Source organism: Podarcis melisellensis (assembly GCF_964234715.1).
Source record: "Podarcis melisellensis genome assembly, chromosome: 3".
Classification (NCBI taxonomy): domain Eukaryota; kingdom Metazoa; phylum Chordata; class Lepidosauria; order Squamata; family Lacertidae; genus Podarcis; species Podarcis melisellensis.
The window spans coordinates 76285327-76304292 of record NC_138530.1 but is presented as its reverse complement, the minus strand read 5'-3'; the positions used below and the strand labels follow the sequence as shown (position 1 = coordinate 76304292).

Here is an 18966-nt window from a genome sequence, read left to right as displayed (position 1 = left end):
ATCACTCCTATGCTCATTTGTGGTGGTTATCATGGTATTAATAGATCTTACGCTTTCCACCTCCACTACCTTCTAAATTCTGTGATAATCTGGCACAGTAAATTTTCCCTATGGTATCCCATTTTTATTGTGTTCATGTGGGTAGAGCTTTGACTGACATCATATGTCCTGGCTGGTGTAGGTGTCAGAAGGTCTGACTATCAAGCTTTTATTTTTCAATGGTTGTGATTGAAAATACAATGCAAATAAATCCCTCACCTGCACTTTACAGCATTCCAAGCGCTAGACTTTGCCTTTACATTTCAGTGTGGATTTCTTTCTCCTTTTCTTTTAGTGACATTTCTGTCACTGGAAAATTGTCATTCCACATCCAGTACTAGTTACGGTTGCACAAGCCGTAGAAGCAGAATGTGGATATGGACATTGAAACACATTTTCAAACACTCATGCTGAAAGCAATTTAGTTGGTAGCAGGACGCAAATACGTTTGCATCTGAGTGTCCTTACTTAATCTGCATTCGTCATTGCAGCCTATTCCCAATTCTTATCTTAAGACAAGAAAAACCAGTGTAAGTACACATTCAGCATTTTAGATGATATCCAACATTTTTGCTTCATGAAAGTGCTTCTACTCACAGAAGCACCCTGTTTGTAAACCTAACCCTCATTCAGTGGAAAGAAGCTACCTCCATTCAGGAAGGGGAAAATCCTAGATTTCACCTAACACTTAGAAATCACACCATAATTCTGCATACAGTGGTACCTCAGGTTACACATGCTTCAGGTTACATACGCTTCAGGTTACAGACTCCGCTAACCCAGAAATATTACCTCGGGTTAAGAACTTTGCTTCAGGATGAGAACAGAAATCGTGCTCCAGCGGCGTGGCAGCAGCGGGAGGCCCCATTAGCTAAACTGGTGCTTCAGGTTAAGAACAGTTTCAGGTTAAGTACGGACCTCCGGAACGAATTAAGTACTTAACCTGAGAGGTACCACTGTAATCTTAATGCAATTTTAAATAAAATATAGAAAGCTCTGTACAATATATATATGGAGGCAGGAAGGAGAACAATAAACTGGGAGATGGTGCTTAAAAAAATATGGAAGCAAATTTAGAAAACTATTTGGCAATGTAAGGAGTCGTCATTGGCTAGGACTATTCCGAGCCTCTGGGCAGGGGGGAAGAAAGTCCTACACCATCACCACAGATTCAGGGTGGTGTGGGAGCTTGCTCTATAGCACATACTGTGAGTCAGCTGCAGAAAATTATAACTAAACATGCCAGTCAGTGTTCCAAACTAACAGCAGTGATTGGAAAATCCATACTGGCTCTTGTTTAGGACATCTGTAAGTGAGCCCACACCATCTTTCATGATGAGATAAGTGTGTGTTTGTGTGATCTGAACATCATCCTATGGATGCAGGTGCATAGTCTCAGCTTCAGATGTTTTAAGCAAGAATGAGAGAAGGTACAACTCACCTGTGCTCCTTTCTAACACTTCTTTTGACTGCCTGAAGCTACTCAGAGTGCATTTTGGGGCAGTAATTCTTATAGCATAAAACATGTTAGCAAAGCTAACCAGAATATTCTGCATACGGATGCTAAAATAGGATTTGGGTAGAGCTAGTGATAAGCCTTTGTTCCACAAAAAGCTGGAGCTAACCTACTCTTGATTGCTATTGTGCCATTTTTGTAAAACACACAAAACCTAAAATTGGCTAAAGATAATTTCATGGAAGAGTAGCTTAGAACTTATTTGTTCTTGCAGAAGTATTTTAAACTATTCAGCTACATTAGGGATTTAGTACCATTTAGGATAATTTACAATTTATTTCAATTATAAGTTACTGAGACACTCTCTAGACAAAAAAGCTCATTGCATAGTAAAACTGCTCCTATACTGTACCATTGGAGGCTGCAGATGGTGGCTGTATGATTAGAACCTCATCAAAAACATAAAAATAAATGTCCTATGCACACTAGAATGGTTATTTTACTAAAGTTATTATCATGGAATCATAGAATTGTAGAGCTGGGAGTGACCACAAGGGTGATCTAGTCTAACCTCCTGCAATGCAAGAATCTCAACTTAAGCATCAATTGCAAATGATCATCCAACCTCTGCTTCGAAACCTCCAAGGAAGGAGAGTCCACCACCTTCTGAAGGCATCTGTTCCACTGTCAAACAAGCTCTTAGAATCATAAAGTCATTCCTGATGTTTTGTCAGAATCTCCTTCCTTGTAACTTGAAGCCATTGGTTCAGGTCCTTACCCTCCAGTGCAGGAGAAAACAATCTTGCTCTAAGAGGCAAAAATGGAGGATCTGGAATCTAGTTCTACACATAGCACTTTTGTGGCTGAATTACTAAGCTCCATACTAAAAGCACTAGTAATATTGTATCTTCACAGCATGGTATCCATTTCAAAAGCCAAAAGGAATCAATGAAGTCTTTTCCTACTGAGTCAGTATTAGATTTCCTACTCCTTCAGAAGCAACTCTCATCCCTCCTGCCCCACCAGAAAAAAAATTATTCCTGCAGCTGTATAGTTCTCAAACCCAGCACAGGAACAAAGTCTATTCCTTCTTTCCAGGTTCAGCCATCCCATACTTGAACCGATGCATCAAAAAACCACACAGATTCTTAGGCAGCACAAACTTCTGGAACACAACTGGAGCAGAGATGAATTAAGCATTAAACCAAAAAGGTTGCATTAATAAGGTCTTAGAGGTGAATCAATGATTCACATAAGCATATGGCACAGTCCTCTGCTGTACTATGTAACATCAGAATACAAGTGCTATAAATAACCTATTTTTAAAAAAATAAAAAGCGCCCACACTTCCAAATCTAAAATGTCAAGGAGAAGGCATTTTAATTTGCTGGCCCACAATTTATGACTGGAGTCCTATACAGTGGTACCTTGGGTTACAGACGCTTCAGGTTACAGACGCTTCAGGTTACAGACTCCGCTAACCCAGAAATAGTACCTCGGGTTAAGAACTTTGCTTCAGGATGAGAACAGAAATCATGCTCCGGTGGCACGGCGGCAGCGGGAGGCCCCATTAGCTAAAATGGTACCTCAGGTTAAGAACAGTTTCAGGTTAAGAACAGACCTGCAAAACAAATTAAGTTCTTAACCTGAGTTACTACTGTATGCTGTTATGTGTAAACCCTGCTGATTCCAGTATAATCTAATATACATATAATGAGATTCAGACTTGCAGCCCAAGTGTGCTTTGTCTTTAAGACTTCTGGATGGTTGATTACTCTGCATTTCACAAATCAAGTTGCCAGCTATGCAGTCCATAACAGGAAGTCTGGAAAGGTTATAAACTTTATTAACTTAAAAGACCTGAGGGCCTCTTAAGCCATTAAGAGTTTCACTTTAATGCCATAGACTAAAAGACAACTAGCCTGTTTAAAAAAACATTTATCCATTGATGAATGCTAAAGTTTGGCTACTGTGCAAAATAAGCAGGTTAATGGACACAAGTTTGAATACTCATGGTACTCAACACTTGAATCTCTGAATATGCGCTTGTTAACAGCCAAAGTACTGGCAAAGAGTGCAGTCATCCAGGAAGTTCTCCTGCACAAGCTAAATAAACTCAAAAGAAATGAGTGTTGTGCAAGGGTCTCCTTTTTGAGGATGAAAGTGAATGTTTGGCCCATACACAGAAGCTACTAAGACAAGCAGCGGGGATGTTTCCAAGATAAAAGGTTGTGGGTGAAAATTTGGTAGTTCTGAAAAAATCTGCATATTACCGTCCAACCAGAAAACTGCTGAGTTGAATACTCAGCATATTGCTTTTAGATGTTAGCGCCTAAGGCTGTTGGACTCCAACTCCAACAATGCCAGCCCACTTGGCAAAAAGTCAGGGTGATGCAAGTTAGAGTCCAAGAATGCCAGGAGGCCACAGGTTCCCATTTCTGGTTTAAATATTGCCTGAAAAGTTTTTGTGCATTTCCTGTGTGTGTAAGCTTCCTCTTTTTTGGTATTGGGAACCCAAGAGTTTATTATTATTTTATTGCAGCGACACAGCCCCAAAGTGGGGGCAACATTATGACTACATAGTGATAAAAAGCAAATAGCTTGTTAAACACTAGCAAGGAGCATACTTTGAGACTTGGAGCCAGACTTATTGTAGGAATGTTTGCACTTCTTTACTGAAGTATAAACTCTCATGGAAAAGAGATCCCTAGAAAATTACAGAACTCATTTATTATAGATATATATCTCTTTCGTGTTCTGCGCTGACTTCCACCCAAACCACTGACCAGCACAGATGTGCTTAAGTTTAATTTTGTGACAGTGCCATAAGTCCCCAGGCCATTCTTTGAATGCTAACTCTGGACAGACTACAGATTGATGTGGAGAATGGCTGATTTCTGAAAAGCCACTGATTTGGTCATACCCATACATCACAACATTGATATAGTGCAGCTCATTTGAACCCCAACTGCATTCTTTTGATGAGCAGAGAGGCTAAAGGGGAGCATTAACAAAGACAAGACTTAAGCAACAACAGTTCTTCTACTTCTCTGAACAGGACAATAAACGATGGAAAACCTGGGATATTTATATCCATGTTATATACAGTAATGACAAATCATTTACTGCAGTAAAGGTATATGGATTGAAATCTTAGCCACAGTTTTTAGTTTAAGATTGCTAGTTCATGGGATCTTTACCTAAGGCTACTCTAATAGCACAGGAACACAGACTGGGATCATGCTAGCTAGCCCTGTCCTTCCACCAGTTAAAATTAACCGTTTTAATACTACATCATCAAGTCAGAAACAACTCACTGAACAACCTACAATGAAGTCATGACAACTGAGACAAGCATTCAGGTGAACTAGATCTTCATATCCCAATCCTAAACACCTCACATGGGAGTAAGGTCCCACTTAAGATTTTGAACTCTTGCTCGCATTGCTAAAATAACCACGATTATATAAAAGTATCAAAAATGCTACTGAATGATTTAAAGAAGTAAAATTTCCAAATGTTCTACTGGCACTTATACATAGGATGAAATGCTGTCATACACTTTAGTAACTTGCCCATCTCTCCAGTGGTGGAGGAACCGCCCGGTGACGCATGTGAGACGTCTGTACGGACTGCCATGCATGCGCACTCCATTCAGAATGCCACACGTGCGCAGTCCGTATGGGATGCTGCACATGCACACTCCATATGGACTCCCGCTTGCACGGTGAGAGCAGCCCATACAGACACCGCACAAGCAGCGCCCATACTGACTACGCACACCCTCGGCATCTCTACAGCTGGGGGGAAGCAGGGGCCATCTTGTCACACACACACCCAGAGTGGCACCTGGGGCAACCCACCCCCTCCGCCCCACACTTAGTACGCCCCTGCATCTCTCAAAGAAATAAGCATTATTTGGAATATGTGCAACAGGGAAAGTTACATACTGTAGGCACACTGGTTGGCTTTTCAAATTAACATTGGAAATATCTATCTCACTTATTAAAGAGAGATCCAGACACAGCCTATCCAATCTATGGGGGGAAAGGCTGTAATTCCGTAGTTACTTGTTTGGAAGTAATCTCATCCAGAGAACACTTCAAAAGTGGTTTTAATGCAGTAATCTACACTATATCAGTGCCTTATTCTCCAGTTTGTCATGAACTCTGCAGCCTGGAAACTTAATAAAACGTAATATATAAAAAGAGTTAAAGAGAATAACTTTTCCACATTCCTCTTGGGAATGCACACTGCAGTCTTCATGACAAAGCAGGAGTGAGCTGTTCTGACATGCCTGTACCACTTGCAACCCACAAGGCCTAATGCAGCCTAGCAGCCACATAGGCATCCTGCCACATGCTTGATAAAACCCACCAAGTTTTGTTGCCTCCCTGAGGTCACATGGCTGGTAAGCTGCACCTGATGTGGTGAGTTAGAAACTCTGGAGGGATGTTTTAAATTAAAATACAGTTCTGCAAAAAGTAATATTGTTGCTTTCACAAATTGCCTTTTATTTATCTCCATGAAGTATCTCAGTACAAAGAATGCGAGTAAACTCTTTTCCTAAAAGTTATTACCCATACCAAAATATTACAGCAGAAAAAGTATACTATACAGAAGCATATGCTCACTAGTTTGCCTAATCAAAGAGCCTACCTGTTATACGTAACCTTAGTCATTTACAGCATTAGCAAGCTGCAGTAGAATTTCAACTCTCTAAGGATGAATTCAGGCAGCAACACGCTCTAAGAAATAACTAACTTACAGGTGGTGATATGCAAGTAGTGTACACTTGAACTGTATTCATTCTGGCATCACAAACCACGCTGCCACCAGAAAAAAGCTTTGCAATAAGGAAATATAGAACAATTCAAATGTTCTGATATTACATACAGTAGCATGCACACCGGCTAGAGTAACACTGCAAGACATACTTGCAGGAAACATAGATCCCATGCGTCTAAATAGGGCTCCCAAATAACCATTCACAGGGTTAGTTTGAAGCACATCAAATTGCATGTCCTGTTGAATTCAGCTGAAGTACCCTGGTTCTGAAGTTACATTTTAGCTGTGAATTTACTTTCCCTTACAAGATGGCAGGGAGCCTTCACCACCTACCTGAATTACAGCCCTCCTAAAATATACATATTTCACCCTATAAGCAGTTGCCAAACCCCCCCCCCCACATTTACCGACAAATGACTACAAAAACAGTCCCCTTTCAATAATCAGAATGCATGGCTATAAAGTCAACCCAGATTTACCTGTCAGAAACTGAAAGGGAGAAAAACAAGATAAACTTAACACATACTAAGGAAATAAATTAGTGCTTTACATTACATGTCCATACATGCATAAGCTCAGTGAGACTTACTCCCAGGTTACACACTTACACTGGAGTAAGTCCCACTGAACACTGTCCAGTGAAAAAAACTGCTATGTTATGGAGCAACATACAGATGTTTTGTGTGTGTGTGTATTTTATTTATATATATATAATATAAAACTGTTCTGTTATAGCTCTTTTTAACAGCTTTTAAAAATGTGGTTAAGGGACCTCAACTATTCAGAAGTGAAGGACTTCCTCTCCTTTTAACCAGGATTCAATATTTCACCACTTCAGGAAAGCCAGCATAAGTATGTGAAGTTTGAAAGCCCTTATTAACCCACCACATAACAGTAAGTTTGTACATACAGTAATATCATTTCACTTCTAAATACCATCCCTTGGTTCTGTAGTCAGAATACCAACATGGAGGACACACGGGGGCGGGGGGGGGGGAATGTGGTTTAAATCTGAATCATGCAATTCCCTACCACTCTGGTTCTAATAACTCTGTAGCAACAGAGGATAGTGAAAGTGTATTAAGGAATAGCTAATGTGCCCGAATGACTTAAACACACCAATTCTTTAACCACTGCCAAGGATGCTGCAGTTGCCCTTGGTGTTTTAGACAAAGTTTAATTTGAGACAGGGAGGGTTTAGCAGGAATTAATTAAAGGCCAAAGCTGAAGTCTGAGGCGTCAGTCCTCAATACATCTAGGACTTACTGCAGACCTCTGATTTTAGAAATTAAGGCAATGGAATCCATCTGGTCCTAATTTGGGTTTTCAAAAAGTACTCTGGCACCTTGCAAAACAACACACATCCATCCATATAGCACCACCATACATATATATATATATATAAATACCATCCCTTGGTTCTGTAGTCAGAATACATAGGAGCCAACTCCTAAGAGCTGACAGGTCTTTGCCCCCCCCAAATAAAATATTAGAGGGGGCCACCACCACCCCAAATTGAAGGGCACTGCCATTCAAACGGGTCTTGTGATTGATTATGCAGGGCAGGGCTTACCTCCCCCCCCCCAATATTTTGTTCAAGTTGGCACCCTGTCTGTGTCTGTGTGGATGTATATGTATAAATATATGTGCGCGCACACTGGTAAATCCAACGCTCCCTTCATTTCACACTCACCATCACCAACGTGCATCCCCATCTCTACTCCCCCCCCCCCCAAGAATGCATTGAAAGAGCTGCGGGGAGAGATCTACCCTTTAAGGTGATGAAGGAGTATCTAGATCGCATCCAACCTCCCCTCCCCTCCCCCCTAGCAGCATGTGCTCTAAGATATGAAGTCGGGAGCGAGGAGGGGGAGGAGGACAGGATCCCAAGTCCAGCATCTCCGAATCGCGGCGAGGTTTCGCTCGAGCCCCTCGCCCTCGCTCCGTTCGCAGCCCCGCTCCAGGGAGCCACACGCGGCTCCATCTGCTCCTGCCCATCCAACCGCCTCCTCTTCCCCCTGAGATTTAACCTCACCTCGAAACAACAATAACAAGCCCCGGTCCTGGGCAGGCGGACGCGCGAGTCGAGGGCTGCTGCCTCCGGGAACTTTCCTGGCGGACAAGAGACCCGGGAAGCCGAGGCTTCGGCGGCGGCGGCGGCTGCAGCACTTCGCCTCTGCCCCAAAGTGGAGAGAAGAACAAAAGCTTCCAAGCCGGGGGGAGGAGGAGACGGCCAAGGCAGCAAGTGAGGAGCATCGCCTGCGAGCTGGAGCGGGGTCTCTCTCTCTCTCTCTCTGGCTGGGTTCACCCCTCAGCCCAGCCCGCCTTTCCCCCCACTCCCATCCACCCACGCAGCCGCCGACCCCTCCTCAGCGCAGCCGCCCCATTCGCTCCGCGAGCCTATCCGGGCGAGACAGCTGCTCGCGGAAGGCAGAAGGAACCTGCCCGCTCCCCCTCCCGCCCCAGCCTCGCTCCTGGGCGAGATGAACGAGTCGCCGGCGTCGCCAGCTCCCGGGGCGGAGCCAAGGGCCCGGGTGGGCGGAGGCTGGCGGGGCGCCCGAGCGTCGCGCGCAAGCGAGCCGGCGCGCTCTCTACCTCTCTCTCCGTCTTCCCTGGACGGCGCGAGGCTCCTTCCGAGGCGCGCGGGCCTCTTCTTGCCGCTGCTGTAAACGCTGCCTTTGGCGCAGAAGAGCGGCCGGCTCGGTGTCGTGAGAAGCGGAGCCGGAGCCTCGCTGGCTTTTTCTGCCATGGAGGGGAGGGGGAAGGTGCCCAAGAGAAGAGTCCAAGGAAGGAAGGACGACGGGTCTCTTGCCTGTCGCCAGCCAGAGAAACCCCAGGCGTTGCGGTGGCTTAGCGAACAAAACAAAACAAAAAAATCAGCCAGTGTTTTGGGAAGTACATAAACTTTTTTTAGTTGTTAATTGCAATTTTCACGCTCAGAAGAACAGGCCATATGGTCATAGCTTTGCCCACTAACCCAATAGCGATGTGGCCGAAAGCGATCTCAGTATCTCAGTTGTGAGGTAAAAATAGGGCGTGGTAGCAGGAGTGCCAACTTGGCCCTTTGACCGCAGGTGCTCAGGGCCATGGGTGCCATGCAGCGTGCATGGCCCAGGCACCAACATTTGTGGATGTCCGGCCCCTTTATGGGGAATTTTGTGGGTGCTCCTAGGGAGTTGGCATCTATGCATGGTAGTAAAGGGACACACAACCCAGACAGGGCCGCAGAATCACAGAAGCATAGAATTGGAAAGTTGGAATCAGGGGTGCCAACTTGAATAAAATATTGATCACAAGATGCTGCACCCACCCATTTGAATGGCAGTGCTTATCAATTTGGGGTGGGGGGCTGGCTCCCTCAAATATTTTATTGGGAGGCGAAGGGACATTGGCCCCTAGAAGTTGGCTCCTTTGGTTGGAAGGGGGTCATCAAATCCAACTGGCTGCAATGCAGGAATATTTTGCCCAACATAGGGCTCAAACCCATGACCCATTAGATTAAGAGTCTCATGCTCTACCAACTGTGCTACTCTGATGGCTTTCAGATAGCCTTTCATATTCTAATGCAGTGTGTTCTGCTCAGTAGCCCTACTCTCTACTTGATGTGCAATATAGATTTAATTCCACTTCTCCAGCCACTTCTCTTCAAAACAACTATGCTTTGTTGCACATGGACATTTATAGATCAGGGCCATTCATTTTTAGTTTTCCCTGCTCCCTGAACATAATGTATTAATACAAGTTGCACTTATTATGCCATAAAACAACTGCATAATGATATTGTTGCATCCTACAACAGTATTAGGAAGAGCTTGGCAGCAGACAGGGTGGTCCAACACATGTTTAGCTTCTTCTCTTCTTTGGTGATCACTCGTAGCCAAATAAGGTTGTCTTCCATGAACATGGTCTTAGTGAGTCCATAAGTAACTGTGTGGCCAATTCTGAATCCACACGTCTTTCCACAGTGGGGACATAGGTTGATCACAGTGAGGGTTTGCCAAACGTGCTTTCCTCTTAGCACGTTTCTCCCTTTTGTCCTGAGTTTGAGTGTCTTCAGAGTCCATGACACCTTTGCTAAAGACTGTTCTCCAATTGGAGCACTCGCAGGCCAGTGTTTCCCAGTAGTCAATGTTTATACTACATTTTTTTTTAGATTTGCAGGTTGCCTTTTGTTGACCACCAGCATTACGCTTTCAATTTTTAAGTTTGGAATAGATTAGTTGCTTTGGAAGACGATAATCAGGCATCTGAACAACATGACCAGTCCAACAAAGTTGATGTTGAAGAATCATTGCTTCGACAATGGTAATCTTTGCTTCTTCCATTACACTGGCATTAGTTCGCCTGTCTTCCCAAGTGATGTGTAAAAAATTTCGGAGACATTGTTGATGGAATCCTTCAAGGAGTTGGAGATGGCTTTTATAAGTTGTCCATGTTTCACAAGCATGCAGTAAGGTGGGTAGTACAATAGCTTTGTAAACAAGCATTTTGGATCCCCTGTGAATGTCCTGGTCCTGAAACACTCTGCACTTCAGTCAGGAGAAAGCTGCACTCGCAGAGCTCAGGTGATGCTGGATTTCGACATCAATGTCAGCCCTTGTGGAAAGATAACTGCCCAGGTAGGAGAAGTGATTGACACTTTCCAACGGCACACTATTGAGTTGGATTTGTGGCTTCAGAGGGGTTGTTTTATGCTTGTTTTTTTGGGTGTTGTGTGATAGGCCAAGCCTTTTGTAAACTTCTGCGAAGATACTTAGGATGGTTTGGAGGTCATCCTCTCAGTGTTCACACACTACGTTGTCATCAACATACTGAAGCTCTGTGACAGAAGTTATGGTAACCTTACTCTTTGCTTTCAACCTACCCAGGTGAAAGTGCTTTCCATCTGTTCAGTATATAATATCTACTCTGGTGGTGAGTTCCCCTTTGACAAAGTGTAGGATCATGGGTGACCCTGCTGAGAGTATGAGACTCTTGATGGCTTTGCTCACAAGGATCATAGGAATGTGCAAGCGCACTCACCATGACAAAGTGATGATTCATCATCAACCTGTTGATTAGCTTCTAGCAGTTATATGAGCAAGGCTCCTGTTGGGCCAACCTATTATCACTGAAATCTACTCAAGACCTTGCCTGCTTTCAATTTATAATACTAGAATACTAGTATAATACTAGAAAGCCTTTCTAAACAGAGCCTTTCACAAATACTGTAGGAAGGGCATTTTCTCAAGTTGTTGTTAAATAGTAAGAAGCAGATAAATAGTAAGAAGCAGATAAGAGGAAATTCCCCACAATGTACGTTTTTATGATGCACACACAGCAGCGAATCTGTTGTTATTCCCAAAGTACTCTAAAAGCATGAAGGGTACTTGCAAGTCTAAAAAGAGTAGTTAAATACTGCCCTGTTTATTCTAAAGCATTTCATAGTTAACGTTTCAGGAAAATCAGCTGTGATCCTCTCACTACTGAAGAATCCAATGAGAAACAAATATCTAAAAACATGGCCTTGAATGAAAGAAGAATTACACAGCACTTTGTATGCTGGAGTGTGCAAAAGACATTATAAAATAATAATGGTTGTGCATTTTATAATGTGTTGCCTTGCCCTGCATTTGCTTTGTCTAGATGGCATCTAATCAGAGATTAGAAAACAAAGAAAACAAAAGCCAACCTTGTGATAAAGGAAATCCACTCAGAAGCACCCCTTAAGCTTTCACTTGAAACATTGCATAAAGACATGTACCGGTAGTTGAACCAACATCTTTTTCTGTGTAAGTAAATTACAGGATATACACTACTGTATTGGAAATGAAGTGGTTCAACCTCCCCAAAACACTTGCAGATACCAATAGTATTGAAGATACCCTGATAGCAGTAAGAGTGCAAATCATCATGAATGTGCACTAAAAAGGATGTCTGCAAAGACCCACAGTGCTGCTTGAGAAAGTGAGAGATAGCCATTGTCTCTGGCATGCATAGAAAATTAAAGGGACCATTGTCTCTGGCATGCATAGAAAATTAAAGGGAAGGGAGACCGTGGTGTTATTTCACTCCAGGTTTGGGACAATCTTAGAAATTAGCAGAAGTGTTTATGGATGCCGCCAAACGTTGCCAAAGGTGAGCATGAAGTAAGTGACTGACCTCTCCCAACTCCAGAGAGTACTTAAGACAGAGGGAAGCAAATGTTATCACAAATGATGACTAGCAACTAAGTCCAGAACAAAATATGTGAACTGTGATTGATGACAGTTAGTACAGCATAGAGAAGTGATCCTTCTATCATACCACCTTCAACTATCTGAGATATCTTTATCTGCCTTATTTTCATTTTATTTTTATTCATAAAATTATGGTAGGCAGGTCTGATTTGCTCTAGACTTGCAGATAAGACATCATTGACCATTAGCATGTTTAATTAATGCATGTACACTTAGAAAAGTTACAATGGTCTAGGATCAGCCAAGCATTTTGAGAAATCATTTTGCCCAACATGGAGCTCAAACCTGTAACCCTAAGTCTCATGCTCTACCAACTGAGCTATCTTGTTGAGTGTCTTTTGAGTGGAGATGAAAAACTGAGGTGGAGGGGAATGACTTACTCAAGCTGCTTACAGCTTATACTATCCTAGAGGATGACATTGTTGGCTACATGAATCTTGAACAGTAACATTCATGCTAGAAGATACGGATTTTATTGCAGGTGTCAACTTTTCCTATAAGGCTTTTCCCATAAGGCAGCTGGCTCACAATGCACTGTACCAGTTGTTCACCTTGCTTCTTATGAGTTACCGTATTTTTCGCCCTATAGGGCGCACTGGCCCATAGGACGCACCTAGCTTGGGGGGGGGGATTTTTTTTAAAAAAATTATCCCCCCCCCCAGCCCCCAGAACAGACTGCTGCCCGCAAGCCTTGCGAGCCTGGCGGGACCTCCCACCGGGCGTGCAAGGCTTGCGGACATCTGCCCGAAGCACGAGGCGGGCTCCGGAGCATGCCCCGTGCTTTGGGCTGCAGGCTGCAGGCTGCAGGCTGCAAGCCTTGGGACCGGGCACTGTGCGGTGGGGTCGATGCGCACCGACGCCTCTCGCTCTCCAGGCTTCAGCGAAGGCCTGCATTTGCCCCATAGGACGCACACACATTTCCCCTTCATTTTTGGAGGGGAAAAAGTGAGTCCTATAGGGCGAAAAATATGGTACACTTGAGTTATCTGGATATGCCAGGGATTGAGCTTGAAACCTTCTGCAGATGCTTTGCCACTGTCCCACAGCACATTCACACATCCCAAAATATATTGCAGATGTAGTGACAATTCTCAGATAGCAACAGGAAGATTCTTGAGATGATAAAAATTTGTGCAACTGCTTTCTTATAATAGTTTGAATGCATTCCAGTAAATCAAGCAAGTAGTTTGCTGTCAGGAAGAGTTCAACTGACTGCTCTGTGAATCAGAAAATTTAAACTGCAGAGCAGAATGCTCCTTACCAACACTGGGCAGAAATGTAGATGGAAGAGCAGTGTACATTGGAACAAATCCTCAAATTAGATTAATTTAGCAAGGCTGTATGAATTAAATGGAATTGCCGTGCTAGAATCAAACATGGTACCCTGGGAATTAGGCACTTGCTTTCATTACGGCCAGGAAGCCTGAGTACAAACACTTTGCAGTGTCCTCACAGAAAAAGACCTATTAATCAACTTCTGACAACTCGGCCTCTTTTTCCCAAGGAAGTTTTGTTGGTTTCTGCCCTTAAAAAGTTAGGCACCATAGCAACAGCAGAAACCAGGCCAAGTGTACAGTATGTCGATGCAAATATAGGTAGCAAGAAAGAGAACAGCAGGCCAAGGAGGAGCACAAAAGCACACAAATCCCTTCCACAGTATCCTGCGGGGGCCATCCACCACCAAATCCGCTTTGATGCTTTGAGATGTGAATAGACATGCTTCAGCACTGTACTGTGCAGAGGGCATGTTGAAGTTAATGTTATAAGGTTAGCCTGGTTTTCTTCTCCCACTTTCCTGGTGAGGGTTCTGAATTCAGGAAGCTCCACTTCCAAAATAGACAGCAACTGTGGCCAAAGGTGGCATCTCCCTTTCCATGCCTGAGGTCAGTGGTGTGCAGTGAAATTATTTGTTGGGGAAGTTAGGCCCAGAGATGCCAGCTTGCGAGGACGATTGGGGGAGGGGGAGTCACATGTGTGACATCTTGGCATTCTGATGTTGCGTGCTAGAGCATCACACCTCCCTAAGTTGGGCAGAAGTTTCACAGGCTTTAGGAAGGAGGGTTCAGGGCTCTGACAGAATGCTGGAGCCCTCTAGCCTCCTTCCCAAAGCTGGGCATGGGATCATGGAACTATAACTCCCATGATCCCACTGGCAGGCTTTGTGAAGGTGGGCTCTTGGATCTGCCCAAGCATCACATCTCCCTCACTAAGCCAGGCAGAAGCTTCCCGGGCCTTGGGAAGCGTGCTCCAGGGGAACTTTTAGGGGGCTAGCCTAGTCCAATGACCACATGCCACTGCTTGAACCAGTGAATGTCTACCTGGTAACCTCTGAGAGATTCTACATCAGATTTTCCCAATCCTGGTGCCCTCCAGGTGCTGACAGACTAACTCCCATGACCTCATGCTGATTGGGCTGGTTGTAGTCCAGCAGCATCTTCAGGCCATTCAGTTTGGACGAAGCTGTTCCTGTGTATTGCAGAGGACTATTGCTTTCCAGCCTTTCTCAACCTGTGGGTCCCCAGATGTTGTTGAACTACAACTCCCATCACCCCTAGCTAGCAAGGCCAGAGCTCAGGGATGATGGGAGTTGTACTCCAACAACATCTGGGGACCCACAGGTTGAGAACTGCTGCAAGCCATAAGCGGGGTGCTCTTTTCTTTATAATGTTTTCAGGCTGAGGGAGTAATGCTAGCATATCAGAGGGAAAGTATTTTATCAAACCCACCCGCTTCGGATGCCTAGTTCCATTACATATGTAGAACTTTTTAGCACTTGGAATCTTCCCCCTGGCAGTCTGAAGTTGCACAGTTCAAAATCCTACCATTTCCATTTGGTACCTCATTGTCTGTAGGGTTGTCCCTGCAGGATGCCAACCAAGTGTGCTTTGCCTTGCCTACTCCTGTGTGAAAATCATAGAGAAAAGCCACTGGTCCCCTGGGCACCTGTTTGTACCTTTTGAAGAAGCTTTGCCTAATAGAGAGAACTAGAAGCCTTGGGAAAGATCTAAATGCTAGCCCTTTCAAAATAAACTACAGTGGGCATCGAAGGTGAGATAATTCTTTCACACTGTTGTTTGGTGCGCCTCTAGAAGTAACCTACGGGCAACCAAGGTGAGAAGAAAATGCCTTTGCTATGGCCAAGATAATATTTATTTCCCTCTCTCCCAGAGAGAAAAACACATCTCTTAAACTACTGTGTAGCAATATTCTGCCAGTGCCTCCAGTCATAATGAAAAGGACGATGCCCTAGATATAGCCAAAATTCTTAGAATGATGCCTAGCTTTAAAGGTGCTTGTTGCCCATTTTTAAAATCTTAACCGTGTTTGCACTGCTTTTTATTGTGCATTTCTTCACATTGTGGTTTTTCATGATTTCACGTGTGTGCATGCAGTTCTCTTGTATTCAAGGGTTTCCTCACTGCTTTTAGGGCAAGGACCAAAATATAGGGATGTTTCCCTTGCAAATTTGTATTGGATTCTTTCAATGGAAAAGCTGTGTGCATTATTTCCACAGTCCACAATCTACCAAATTGGGTGGGAGTGGGGGGGAAGCAGTGTGAAAATGGTTTTGTATGATATGGGGCTTTGTGAAACAGTCCAAGCTACCTGATATTTCTAGGTGCTGTGTCAGCCATACCCCATGCCTGCATATTGATTCTTTGGATTGCAACCATAATGCTTTACAATTTACTACTTTGGGAATCATTCTAAGCACCTGAAATATGCTTAGAAGAGGTGTAACCTGTTACCGGTTATCTTGGTCCTAAGCACCAGCATTATCTCAGCACTGACAACAATTGTTGTGAAGGGTGCAAACACTGCACTGCACCAGCTAGTGTGAATACTGGATAGCTTTGTTACTAACTGAAATGGAAACCGGCCTTTTAAATGTAAATTTGCTACAGTTTTGACCTGGAGCTAATGGAAGTTTCGTGCAATTTTGTCTCGCCTGTGAGCCAATTGCAGCCCTTTGCTGATTAGGAGATATTGTTGAGCTCTCACTCTGAAATATGCATCCCATCAGCTTTCAGAGGGAGTCAAAACCTGTAATTTTCTAAAGCTTCAGCTCCTAATACTCAGCCATCCTTCATAAAGGAATCTTTGTGACAGCATTTATTTTTTTGCATTCAGGATTGCGGGAGAAGAAGGGAGGGAATTAAGTTTGTGTTGTTGTTGTTTGAAAAAGTAGAAAATTCAAGCAAGTCATGGCAATGTTTCTATATGTAACAGAGACTGCAATCCTGTGTGGATGGATGGTTGCAGGGTGGGGGGAGAGATGGGGGAGATTGTGAAGCCTAAAGTGTTTTAAGTAGTGAATATAAAATTAAGCTTAATTGTTTCCTTTCTGAGCAGCACTGTGTCTGCATGGAAACCATGGTAACTGGGACAGCATATGCTGGTACCTATTTCCTGAGTGATAACAGTGAATGTAGAGTAGGCACAGCTCTGAACAACAAAGCCTTGCCAGTTAGAGTTCAAAGACAGCATTCTATGCACCCAAGGCAGCTGCCTTTCTTGTCCCATGCCACAAAAGTATGCTTCTTATTTAAGAGAAGCAGCATCTTTCATAAAGAACCTTCTAAACAGACAGGGATTCGAAATGATAATTTTGTACAGAGCTTGCTATAATATAAATCTTTGATCTCAACCCCCACCCCACCCCACAAGAGAGATTTGGAACTTTATGATGCATTCCCACAAAGCATGCTGGATGTTCACTTTGATTCAGATTGGAACAGGCTGGGCGTGTGTATATCCCATAATTCTGTGGCATGTTGAAAAGGAGCAGGATGTGCTCCTAGGCATGAGACCCAACTTTTCAAGGACCTCCACTTTCCACCTCTTATATTAGTGAAGCTCTGATATCTTAGAAGCATGGAGGCAAATCCTTATTTGACCTCTTTGGTGGATACCAACTGAACCAACCTATTTGCTCATTTTTAATTTGTAAGTAGTGAATATAACTTACCGTAATATCTTGTCACCACTAGGGTTGCTATACGTCCAGAATTTCATGGACATAGCCAGGATTCGGCCGTCGGAAATAGCGCCTGGGCGGAAACCACTCTATGTCCAGGAAAATCAGGATGGATGGCAACAAAGGTGGGAAGTGTAGATTTTGGCAAATTTACTTAAGATTTTAGTGAATGCTATCCTCCTTCAGTTTTTCTTAGCTTTGTCAAAGGGATGACTAACTGTGAGAGTGAATCATTTATACCATTTTGATTAAATGAGAGATTCTACAAGAATATGTGTTTTACTTTAACTATAAATAGTAGCATGTTTATAATAATGTGCTAAAATAGCTTGCATTAACACTAAGGTCATGGAGAAGATATCACATGCATTAAAATCCATTCCAACCGTCAAAACACTTAGCTGCATTCAACCCTGGGAATGTAGAAAGGAGGACTAGATTACCTGGCAGCAGTGACTGAATCCATTAAATAAGCATATGTATTTATAGGCAGAGCAACTCAGCATCCTTAGTTGCATTGTGAATTAATTATCACAATAGTGCCTCAAAGGCAGACTCCTCTGTTTAAACTATTAAGATGGAAATGTATGCAAGTCTGTGCCATCCATTGAAAAAGAATGCAGAAACATTTGCCAAAAAGCATGAACTCCAAATGTAGGCAGTCCTACCAAGAACACATTGAACGGTGCTTAGTTGAGCACTGAGCCAGCTAATGGCACAAAATGAATGAATGAATGATCAGATTGCAGTCTTCTAGCTAGGTGGGCTTTTAGATATCATTGGAATCTTGTGTCAAAAGCAAAGAAAAACGTTCCATTGTAGCCACTTGGTTACATAAATAAATAACTTTTTATTTATTTATTTTATTCCTTTATTTGGGGATTTTTATCTTGCCCTTCATAAAAACGCCACCCAGTTCACACCTTCAGGAAATCTATTTTTATGTATGTAAACACACTTGGTTGAAATATATTGTGTTGAAGGTCGTGTGAAATGAAATGAAAAACGTATTTTTGGGCGTTTCTTCCATAAGGGCTTGTTTATGCATGCAAGTCACTGCTGGTCATCAAGTGATGAACATGTATTTGTGAACCAATCCTTAAGAACACAGAATTTTCAGGAATTGACACAAATGTTTTGTCTGGTTTTCTTCATTCAGTGACTACCTGTTACAGAGGTATAAATTTATACTTTGCCTCTCATCGCAATTGTATTCCAGAAATTTAGGGTTTTGAAGGTTAAAGAAGTATTTATGTGGAGCCCGCAATTTAGATCATCTTGAAAGATGATATAAATCCTGTCACTAGTGCAATATCAGAAATTGTGTAATTAAAGTTTTTACCCCCATGTACTTCCAATAAACAGGGTGGCGCTATGGGTAAAACCTCAGCGCCTAGGACTTGCTGATCGCATGGTCGGCGGTTCGAATCCCCGTGGTGGGGAGAGCTCTGTCATTCGGTCCCAGCTCCTGCCCACCTAGCAGTTCA

At 43.3% G+C, this 18966-nt stretch overlaps 1 protein-coding gene across 2 annotated transcripts in view; it reads right to left on the bottom strand.

Moving 5' to 3' along the window:
- Positions 1 to 8768, bottom strand: part of GPR63 (G protein-coupled receptor 63) — a 48655-nt gene extending 39887 nt beyond the window's left edge. For both annotated transcript variants that reach the window (XM_081907008.1, XM_081907006.1), the window contains exon 1: positions 8319 to 8768. The gene's annotated coding sequence lies outside the window, so the exon portion shown is untranslated. The remainder of the gene's footprint in view (positions 1 to 8318) is intronic.
- Between the last annotated feature and the right edge of the window lie 10198 nt (positions 8769 to 18966).